Below are 10981 nucleotides of genomic sequence, written 5' to 3'. Positions count from 1 at the left end.
AAAAAGCTTTATTCTTCTCAAAACTCACTTTTGGATCCTGAAAGGAAATCAGGGAAATCAGTTCCTATTGGAAAGAACAACTATTGAGTTTGACTGAAGTCTAAAGCTATTTTTTCAGATTAATTTTCCTTTCAGCTTACTCTATCAGACGTCTGACCAACATCCCCAGAGGACAAAGATTTATATAGCAAGAGATATGCTGCTCACTTTGAGGCAAGAACATCCCACAGGTTGCCAGACCTTGATGAGATTGCTTGGTGCCATGTCTTACAGCAATACAAGCTGCTTACAACCTCTGGAAGCTCTTGCTACCTCACTGCAAGCACCTGCTCCTCTCTGCAATCTCTGGCCATGTTTGGTGAAGATTCTGCTTCTCTGGACCCCCTCACACTGAACGAGCCTCCTGCTTCCCCAGCTCAAAGCTCCCTCTTGCCCAGGGTGACTCTGTAGATCCTGGGTGATTGGTCACAGTGACCACTTCTGGATGACCCAGCCCTGCACCTCAAGTGCTCCTGCCTCTCTCCAAAGTCAATCTGAAGACACATACTAAGGAGGGAAAAAAAAAGGGCTCTGATAAAGGAAAGCCATCTTAATTTCAACCAGTGGAGGGCAGTCACACACGTACACAACAGCCAGCATCCTACTGCCTGATACTGATAAAAAATGCACTTTTTTTTTTCCATTCCTGTTCATCAGAAAAGTTTCAGTGTTTCCCATTCTGCCTTATTTAAGTCCGTGCCCTTCTTCAGGACACTTGAGCAGCATCCTGTGGACATGCAGAGTATATTCACTTGAAACTAGGCTACAAAACCTAAATTTCTCCAGGCCCCCTGCTCAGAAGCTCTGCTCTTCTTACCAAATAGCAGGACCAGCCATGCCTTACAAGCAAACCACATATCAGAAAACCAATACTTTCCACCTTGTATTTCAGAATTTAATAAAGTTCCAAATTACTGATGAATCTCCCCAGGTGTTTTTTTTCTTCCCCGGATGCGAGGTTTAAATGTCAGGGTGCTACCCAAACTGTGCAAAAGAATACAGAAGCTGTGATGTAGCACAAGCAGATCAGCACCTAGCATGCCTTCAAACAAACAAACCTTACCCATCTAGGCAATAAGTGCAGGACATGAAGGAAAAAGGCAAGTGAAGGCCATATAGGCCCTGTGCCAAACAAGCTAACTCACAGAAGGCAGCAGTGCAGCCCCCCCAGACAGCAATTTCATCCGTGCTATCTGGAGATGAAAGGCTAAAGCAAACTATTACCTTCAGAGCCTTGACAAAACAGCAAACCAAATCAAATTATGCTTTAGCGAGAGGTAATCCAATAGTTTCAGCTGAGCAACTGTTTGAACAGTCACCGTGTTCTGGTACAAAGGTTGAAAATCAATAATTCCTAAGTCCAGCTCAAGGAGATCTTAAGAAAATGGAAAACAAAGCACTCATTTTCCTTCATCACCCCAGCAAGCTCAGATCCCCTTCTGCAGCCCAACCAAGAGAGCACATCCGTACTCAGCTAAAAACCCAGCACAAGCAGATCTGCAAGCTGTGTCAGCTGAACCCATCACCCTGCACTTGTAGGAACAAGTTGCTCACTGTATGCTGCAAACCTAACGAGAATACATCAGTCACAGTGAGTAACTTGGGCCCTGGAGGCAAGGAGCCTGCTTGTGAGCTGGCTATAAATAGTCAAGGACCAGGGGTATTTTCTGCCTCTGATGCACGCCTGCCTGCCCTGCTGCTGATACAAATCCTTTGAGGCTTGTATCAGTCTGCCTTCATGGAAGGTCTTTCGATTCAAAAAAACAGGAGATGGAGGGAAAGGATTTGTTCAGGAGAGCCCAACCATTCTAACTTCTATACCTTGGAGCAGGATATCCTGAAAGTAACGTCCTTGCTCAGTACTTAGCTGGAAGACCCAGGGAAAGGCAGATGTTCCTGGGAGAGACTCCCTTCTCTCCAGTTTTTAGGGATATTCAACTCTCCATCACAATTTTGTTCGATTGGAAAAGTCTCTTTAAGATCTCTGCTAATCTAGGATGCTGAGCATCATCATTTCCTGGCAAATATCGTTGATAAAAAAGTACTAAAGAAACAACCAAAAAAAAGAGGGAGCCAGCCCAACAGACATCAGTGCTCTCCCTCTGATCTCCAAAGAATCCCCTGCACCCAAACCTGTTTTGGGCACGGGGTTCTTGTCGGGTACAGTTTGCCTGTGTGTTCTGCACTGTGCCACAACACTGCACCAAACACCAGCAAAACCCTGAGGCCTTTCAGCCTCAAGAATGTTTAGGAGCTCAGCACTCTACAACCAAGCCCCACTTTTCAATATCACTGGAAAAAAGGGGAAGAGGGGCTATGTGGGTTTGGATGTGCCACCTGGTACTGCACCCACACCACTGCATTTCTTCATAATAAATACATACCCATGAAATACGTGGGAAGATGTATAAAGGAGACGCTCAAGTGTCAAGGAACTTCACTTCCCACCTCTTGAGAGTATAATACAAACCAACAGAGCAGAAAGAAACGCAAAACATCATTTATCAAAGCAGCAACAGAATTCTCTGTCAAAGGCAAGACTTCACAACAAAGATGCTTTTGGCATGGGTGAATTCCTGACAAAACAATGAAGCAACGTGAATGATATACGATTGTTTCTTTGCACAGACTGCCGAAAAGCTTTCAGAAGCTTTATAAAATTGGAGCTACTTATGTCTAACAGCTACAGTGTAAAGGTGGGGAGGGAGCTTCCCGAGTGCAGCTTTCATAACAGCACTCAGCAAGAGGCATGCTGCTCCTCGAGCACTCTCTTCCCTCCCACTGAGCTCAGGGTCAGCAGACTGCAGAGCTGGGTCCCTGCTGCTGTTCCCCTGCCTCCCTCACTTCCCCCATGTTCCCCCCATTCTCCCTTCGATGGAAGGAGTGATGATAATGCCAATGAGGTGATTTGAAGCCTTGCTCCTGGCTGTTCTAAATGCAGCCACATGAAGCAGCAGGATTCTGCTGGTGACATTTGGACCACAAATGAAGTCCCCGAGAGTAATAAACAATCAGGTAAAGAAATCTGGAAAGAAATTACCCAGCACACCTCGTCTTCTTGGCCCCCACGAGATCCATATAAAATGTGTTAATGCATCTGATTATGATCTAAATTACATACAGAGGCTCCTGCCAAGCACTCAGTGAAGTTTCTTTATTGTTAAGTTGGAAGCTGCTTAAGAACGGTCCAGTCATCATGTTTCAAATTAGATTTGGGAAAAAAACATTTTCCTACTTCTGCTGGCTCAGAACATGGGTTTGTGGGAGAAAGTCGATGCGTGGTTTTTCTCTGCTGAAGTGAGAGCAGGAGAAGTGGTGACAGCACTAAAGGAGCGAGTCAGCCTATTGCCTGTCCTTGTATCATGACCCGAGCTGAGCAAATTTACTGTACAATGACATGCCAGAAAGTGACTGCAAATGCAGCTGGCTTTTGAGATGCATTTTTCCTGAAAAGGGAGAAGAACCACCACAGTGCTTGCACACACACTGCTACCTTCCACACACTACAGAACCTGGAAACAGTTTCTGAAAATGTTAAGTTTGATAAGAATGGCTTGAAAAGCATCACACAAGACTTTGTCCATGCCTGCAAGGGCCGGCTTAGCTGTTGCTCTGGCCCAAACCAGCAAATCACTGTTTTTCTGTGTTGTTTGGAGAAAGGCAAGAAAGCTGTTTTTCTCCCCTCGCTTGCACTTAAACCTCAGATCAACCCAAGCTGTGTTATCTTCTGCTGACATCTGACTGAGCCTTCGCTGCACTGCAAAGCACTAGCTCTCCCCTCCACTGCTGGTTGCACATGTTAGAGGCAGAGCCAAGGTCACCTTGCTCAGGAAGTTGGTTTTTTAAAAGCAAGGTCTACATATATTAAAGACCCATCTTCCCTCTATTACCCCTGCCCTTCGAAACATACAGCTGTAGCAACAACCACATAAATACAGACTGGAAGGGCCCGACAGGAAACAGCTAGCACTTAATAGCTCTGACACAGTTCCTATGCACTACCCATACCTATACATACACACCACAGATAGCTGCCTGCACCTCATCTCAAGGCGCACAGCTCGTTGTCAGCACGGCACATCACTTTTCATATTCACAGCCAGTGTCCGGCATAAGAGGCACCTGAAGGTACCTACCTCTCCCAGTCTCTCTGCTGTGTGAAGACATCAGCCGATACAAATAACTGCTGGCTCTGATATTGCTCCTTGGGATGACATTAGAAGCCAAGCATCAGAAAGCACATTTAAGAGAAGCCTGTACTGCCCAGCACGTGTGTGTTAGGGCTTACGTTTGGGCAGCTCAGCTTTCACCTCCAGAGACCTACAACAGAGCAGCAAGATAAACAATGCAGAGACTAGGGGAGATGTTAGACCTGATGCTAGACCTGAGACATCCTCGGCCTTTTAGTGTTTTTTTTCCTACAAGTATTAACAAGGCAATAAGGTTATGACTGTGAGCAGCATTCCTGCTTGCAGTGAAACTCGGTGTAAAGATGAAATTTTGGTAGTCAGCATGTGCAGAACTCTGCCCAAGCCTGGTATCAGCAGTTCTGCAGGAAATTAGGGCTAGAACTTCCATTTCTAGCCAGCACTGTAATCCAGGGGTTTCAACACCAAAGATGTTTTAATGAAGGATCACAGGCTGGATCTCAGCCAGCCAACAGCACTGTGTCAAAAGAAAGTCTTTATCTCCACAAAACACTTACTGAACAACATGCGAGGTGCTTGAAAATAAAGCCTACGCTAACAACCAGATTTTAACCTGAAATTCTGCATGTTGGCATTCTCTTCTGCTGCAGGTATAACTGATTCTCTTACACACCATGCTTATTTTCTCTCCATCTAAAGGAAAAAAAAGAATTTTCTCTTTCAGTTTAACTTTGAGGCAAGATGGAAGACCACAGCCTTCCTCAAAGAAGTGAGATCTTCTGAACTCAAAGTCAGCAGGCTCTCACAGGAGCTGAGCTCGGGGGCTGCTCTGGAATAAATCAAAAAGGATTTACTCTTTCACTCAAACAAGGCAGAAAAAAATCCCCTAGATGTACAGTTTCAGCTGGGGATAGGAAGATAGTTAATAGGTCAAAAACAAAATGGAAAAAATGAAAAAAAAAAAAAGACAACTTACAGGAGTGTCATTATGACTTAATTGCCATGATCCTGTAAGCTAAATGCTACCTGCATGGCTGGATTTCCTGAAGGAAGTCATCAGCACAGTTGCTAAGTCTGCTGGAAGCAGTTCAACCCAAGTACATGTGGAGCAGATGCTCCAAACTCGACACAAGGACACAGCACTCCTGGATAACTCTGTGGACAGCAAGTCAAAACAGGGGCTTGAACTGGTCATGCATCATTAGAGATGCAGCTGTGACTTCTCACAGATTAGCAGAGTTCAAGGGCAGATGGGACCCTAAGAGCACCCAGTCTGCTTCTTGCTGTGACACAGGCCATTACGTTTCATCCAAGTTTTCCTAAGAGCAGGAGTTGGATCTGGCAAACTTAAATATCTGTGTCCCAGTAACAACTCATGTGCTATTTGCACCCTGCTGCTTCAACAGACTTGCCTGGGATACAACAGCCCTTTAGTGCCCTTGAGCCTTTGGCTCCTGGTTCAAGCCCAGATCCATCAGCAGTTTCATCAGTACTTCACAGCTCAGTGAGGAACACCAATTCCCATCCTCTGGCTTCATTACAGGAGTGACAGGTAAGTTGGGGAAGAAGAAATGTGCTGCTGGCAGCAGCTTCCAGTCTCTGCAGTGAGACTGCCCCTGCTCCCCTGTCAGTCACACACCCCCATTTAGCTGTGCATCAGCAGTCCATGGACTAATCCCTACACGGTGAGTCTCCCTTGGCTATGAAGTTTTTTGAGGTAAGAAGAGAAATGTTCAGATCAAGCACATCATTGCAGAGCCCAACCTCCCTGCAGAGCTGTGTGCCAGGATTGGGATCCTCAGCACGCAAGTGAGCTCAGCCCGTTCATGACAATCAGTGCTTCTTTAAAAAAACAGAATTTAAATTGCTGAAATCAAAATCTTGTGAAACATCACTTCTTCGCCTGCAGCTCTGCCAAGTGAAGTTGGCTAGGGCTTTTGGCAAATTGCAAGTGATTAGAAGAAAGAGTGGGTGGCCAAACATATAAAGGGCTTGACTCAGATTCTGTGAGTGACACCGCACCGGTGCTGTCCAGCTTTCCCCATCTGCTACCATTACTGTAATGTGCATGGTGAGAAGGAAAAACGGTGCTGGAAAATCACAGAGATGTTTTGGGAGATGGTTAAAATGCAGCAGGGAAGCAGCAATTTCATGGCAGGTGTAAAGCAGACCGGTACTGCAGAGCTTGGCCGTGCCTTACCTTCTGCACTGCTTCTTGGCTTAGAGCTGTCCTGCATCACACATCAATCCTTCACTACTTTTCTTCCTTCCCTTAGTGTCGATCTCAAGGGTGCTTCTGCTCTTTAATACAAAAAACAAACAGAACCATATGTACTTAAGAAACACATTACCCACTGCCTAGAGGCATTGTGCAAGAGATGCTGCCTATTAGCATGTTGGCTAACAACATGCATTCCAGAAGAGATTCGTGAAGCACCAATGCTCCCATGGAGCTGAACTGGGCTGGAGGACATGAGCCATGGCAAGATTCATACAGCAAAGGACACCTTGGGTGCCACGACGCCCCAAACCAGGAGGAACAGCCGCAGAAGCACAGCGAGAAGCGACCAGCACGTTTCATAAGTACCAGGCTCTTAACAAGAAAGAAGAGATATTTCAAGTTTTTCATAGCTAATGGGAGGAGACGAAGGTCACCAGCTCTGTGCTCCATCAGCACAAACCCAGCTTGCAGCAAACACCTCCAGGGATGGTGACTCCACCACCACCCTGGGCAGCCTGTGCCAGTGCGTTATTACTATTCCAGAAAAGAAATTGTTCCTAACATCCAACGTGTTCTCAGCTCCCTTAGCATGAAACACTTCCACAACACCTAGCAGCCAGCTGCCCTGGAGTACACATGCTGAACCATTTCCCACCAAAAAAAGGCAGCTACTTCACTCCCTCAATGCCAAGGGGAGCACCACAAGTCCCCTGCCCTGTTCCACAACATCCCAGGAACTCTACCACCAAATCCAGATTCAAGTCCAGCAACTCCCAGTAATTCCTCACCCCTTTTTCCTAGCTCAAAACCCACTTCAGACACACTTCTGCTGCAAATAATCATTTACACATACAGAAAACCGAAAGAAAACAAAGTACCTTCTGCTAACTGAAGCGTGAAGATGCCGGACTGCTGCTCAGCAGCCGATGTCTCTGCTGCATGTGGCATTCCCTTTTGTTTCAGAACATAACTGCTGTGGATCACGACCATGCCCATCCTGCCTTCGTACTCCTACACAGCTCTGGCAGCCAGCACAGGCAGCACATCCCAAGTCTCCCTCTTCCCACCCTTACCGTTGCTAACACGTTCCATGCTCACTGCCTAAGCTCTGCTGTCAGGGACAAGAATGGAGCTTTGGTGGCTGCTGCTGGGCTCTGGCATTGAGGTTGGCAGCTGCCTATAAAAGCTCCTCCATTCTCTTCTGTTCAGCTGGCAAAACGCTTCCCAAGCTCTCGCATCTCTGAGTTGAGAAGTAAACACGCTGCAAAGGGAGCTCTTCTCTCTTGCAAGCTGCAAGGGATGGCATGTTTCCATCTGCAAAAGGCTACAAGATGTCTGCAGAAATAGAAACTAATAGCCATGGCCCCTCCAATCCCAGCTCCTCCCAGAACTGCAAACTCCTTCCAGAGTTCCTCAGAAACCACAAGTGATGGTGTTACTCAACAGCCGCAGCTGAGGATTTTATTTCAACAAGTCCTGCAAAATCCACGAGCAACAGGACACAAGGCCAGCACCTGCACACTGTGCTAGCTGGCAAGGCTTTAGTGCAAGCTTTGAATGCACACAGTTCTCAAAATGAAAACCTCTACTGGTTAATTCTTTAAGTCATTGTTTATTCTGGGTCCATGAAACTCAAGACACATTGTTCTTGGGGCAATGCACCTAAGAATGAGGACACGTACAAATGGTAAGCACCTTTTAACCCACTGCTCAATGGGATGCTCAAACTTGCATCATCCAAACTAACCACTGTCCTGAGTCTTTCAAGCACAATTCTAACACAAAGGTGCTCATAGGATGAACAACGCCTCACAATAAAAGCAATGACTCCTCTCTAACAAACTCTATTTACCACATAAAGTAAAAATTACAAGACATATTAATGACAGCGACCAGAGTACAATATTAACAGCAGCAATATTACACTACCACCAGCTCACCCTAAAAGAAAGGCTGTTTCTCTCCCTACTCCCCATCAGAGATGCAGTAGCAAGGAGCTGTTACGGCTACATTTTATTTTTTATTAGTTCTTACAAGCTAACTATGCTAAAAGGTTGCATCAGGAATTTAAACTGCAGTTGTCAGCAGAAGTGAAGGACATTGTGGGATACATTTTACTCTAGCTCTTTTATTGCTGGCTCCTTGGAGTGATTCAAGCAGCTTAAGGACTTGAGGAGGTACTGTCACAACAATACCTGCCCCTTAGCAAGCTGCCATTTAATTAAAAAAAAAAAGCAACCAGCAGCCTTTACAGCACTGACTGGACCCACAGAACAAGAGTCAACAACTGCAGATTGCTACCAAAGTGCTTCCCGTGGGGATGTGCCTTCTGAGATGTTACTCGTGCTTGACAGAAGGGAAGGTGGTTCCACAGCACATGGGAAACACTGATTTCTGCAGCCCTGCACACATCTGTGACACGATAACACAGCTGACTTCACCTCCCCTAGGCTAAAAATGAAGCGTGGAATCTGCGAGGGGTGTGATGGGCTCTCCATTGGATGGACTGCAGAGGGATGGAACAGACTGTAATTGGGTTTGCTGTGTCCTGCCCACTACTGCCCTATCACTCAGGTGCAGGTAATGCCACTTCCCTGAGTGCCAGCCTCCAGAGAAGAGGGCAGAGGGCTGGAATGCAGCAAGACTGGCTCAGACCTAGGCCAGGAAAGACTCAACCAGCAGAAATGCACAAGCAGAAATGCTTTAAAGATTCCCGAGACAGCAGGCAGCTGCTTTTTGTCCAGGTACCATGTGGGGGTTCTGCTGGACACTTCACTACTGACAATCAAAAAATAATTTAATTTGCATCAGTTATCCCTTCAACTTGTTGCTATGCACCAACTCAAGTGCTTGGAGCTGGAAGGGATGCTGATCTTCAGCCCTATCCAGCTCTGCTGGGCAGAGTACACCACGCTGCTCCAACATCTCCTGGCTGCCTGCCTGGCACAGCGCTCGCTCCTACATCCCATAATGAGAACTAGCGTGGAAAAGGAAAGAGTGCAGTATCTTGGGGGAGAGTGGAAGCACCACTGAATCCTAACTCAGAAGAAGACAGAAGGCAGCTGAACCCAGGTCACTGCTTGCCTGGGGCATGGGAAGAGGCAGCCTTGCTGTCTGCAGATCTCAATTACACCGCTGAGCTGAAGCAAGAACCCAACCTATGTATCCTAAGGCAAAAGGCAGCTTTATTTGGTGCCTCCAAAGTGTCCCTGTTATGAAGGTGAAGTTTTCTGCAGGAATCGATGCTCTACAGGTAATTTATTTGACCTGCAGAGACAGGAGCTTCAGCACAGTTTTCAACCACAAGAAATTCCCACACCAACAGCCTCAGCAACTCCAAGATGAAACCACCCACCCCCTAACCCTGACCCCAACCACGATGCTGCTGCCTGCTCTATTGGAAAATAGCTTGCTGTCAGCTGCTAGCTTGCTGCAGGTCCCTTCATGTCACCCTCTGCACATGCAGACACTGCACCATGAGTTGCTCCAATTGCCCAGAGCAAGAGCTGAAGATGCCCCTGAGGAGACAGTGGGAACAATACAGAACGTGCCTTGTGAAGCATGGGCTGTTTAAGCAAAGATGCTCTTGCAAGCAGACGTGGGATTTTGTGATTCTTAAGCCTGGGAGCAATTTTTTACTGCATTAAAAGTGCTTCAGGTCACCTCTGATGCAGAGTCACCTACAAGGAAGCAGCTGTCAGATGGTGGCTCAGTAATGCAGTATCTGCTCCTTACCCATGGGCTCAGAGCCTCATGAACCCCCATGCCATCTGTACATTGCATGTTTGTACTCCAAGTCCTCCAGACACTTCTTTGATGTGTTGGCCTTTGGTGAGCTGAAGCTCCTAAAAGTCTTTGAAGATAACAGCAATCTGCATAGAATTATATAGTTAATGGATAAGGATCCTTCCATTCCTTGAAACACAAGTTTTGTTATTAAAAAAATACATGTGAATTAAATTGCACTTCAGTCTTTAATTCTCATTTATTTTGCTAAGCAAACAGGGTAGCATTTGGCACGGATGGAGGAGAATGGCACACACCACACAGACGTGCTCACCATCATTGCTGCTCACACTGCTGTCAGCCTTAACCCTGGTTGCTGCTGTCCATGGGAGGAAGGCAGCTCTCTGCTGCAGAGAAGGAGCACCAGAGAGCTTATGCACAGGTAAGAATCACTCGGAAAATTAGAGTATGGCTACTTAGGGCAAAGCTAAGTCACTGAGTCTGTTGAACCAGGCTGGATATCAGAAAAAAAATTATTTTCTGAAAGAGGAGTGATGCAGTGGCACAGCTGCCCTGGGAGGTGGTGGGGTCAGCATCCCTGGAGGTGTTCCAGAACTGTGGGGATGTGGCACTGAGGGATGTGGGGCAGTGGGCATGGTGGGGTGGGTTGGGTTGAACCTGGGGATCTGAGAGGTCTTTTCCAACTTTAAGATTTCATGATTATAACAGGTGTTGGAGGTGGGAAAATTCCAATGTAAACAAATAAGATCCTTCTGGAAATTAAACCCAGCACCTCAGATGCAGACCCAGCTGAGCTCACCTTCCATCCAGCAGCAACTGAGGATGG

The 10981-nt window shown here is 46.5% G+C and overlaps 1 protein-coding gene across 5 annotated transcripts in view; it reads right to left on the bottom strand.

Moving 5' to 3' along the window:
* EXTL3 (exostosin like glycosyltransferase 3) overlaps positions 1 to 10981 on the bottom strand; it is a 116945-nt gene that overhangs the window by 48535 nt on the left and 57429 nt on the right. For 2 of the 5 annotated variants that reach the window (XM_010708082.1, XM_010708083.1), the window contains exon 3: positions 6388 to 6488. The exons of 2 other annotated variants lie outside the window; for them this stretch is intronic. The gene's annotated coding sequence lies outside the window, so the exon portion shown is untranslated. Of the gene's footprint in view, positions 1 to 4175; positions 4360 to 6387; positions 6489 to 10981 lie in introns of all 5 variants that reach the window. One more of the 5 variants, XM_010708084.1, reaches the window with a different exon arrangement.

Source organism: Meleagris gallopavo, chromosome 2 (genome assembly GCF_000146605.3).
Source record: "Meleagris gallopavo isolate NT-WF06-2002-E0010 breed Aviagen turkey brand Nicholas breeding stock chromosome 2, Turkey_5.1, whole genome shotgun sequence".
NCBI lineage: Eukaryota > Metazoa > Chordata > Aves > Galliformes > Phasianidae > Meleagris > Meleagris gallopavo.
This window is presented reverse-complemented; position numbering and strand designations above follow the sequence as displayed.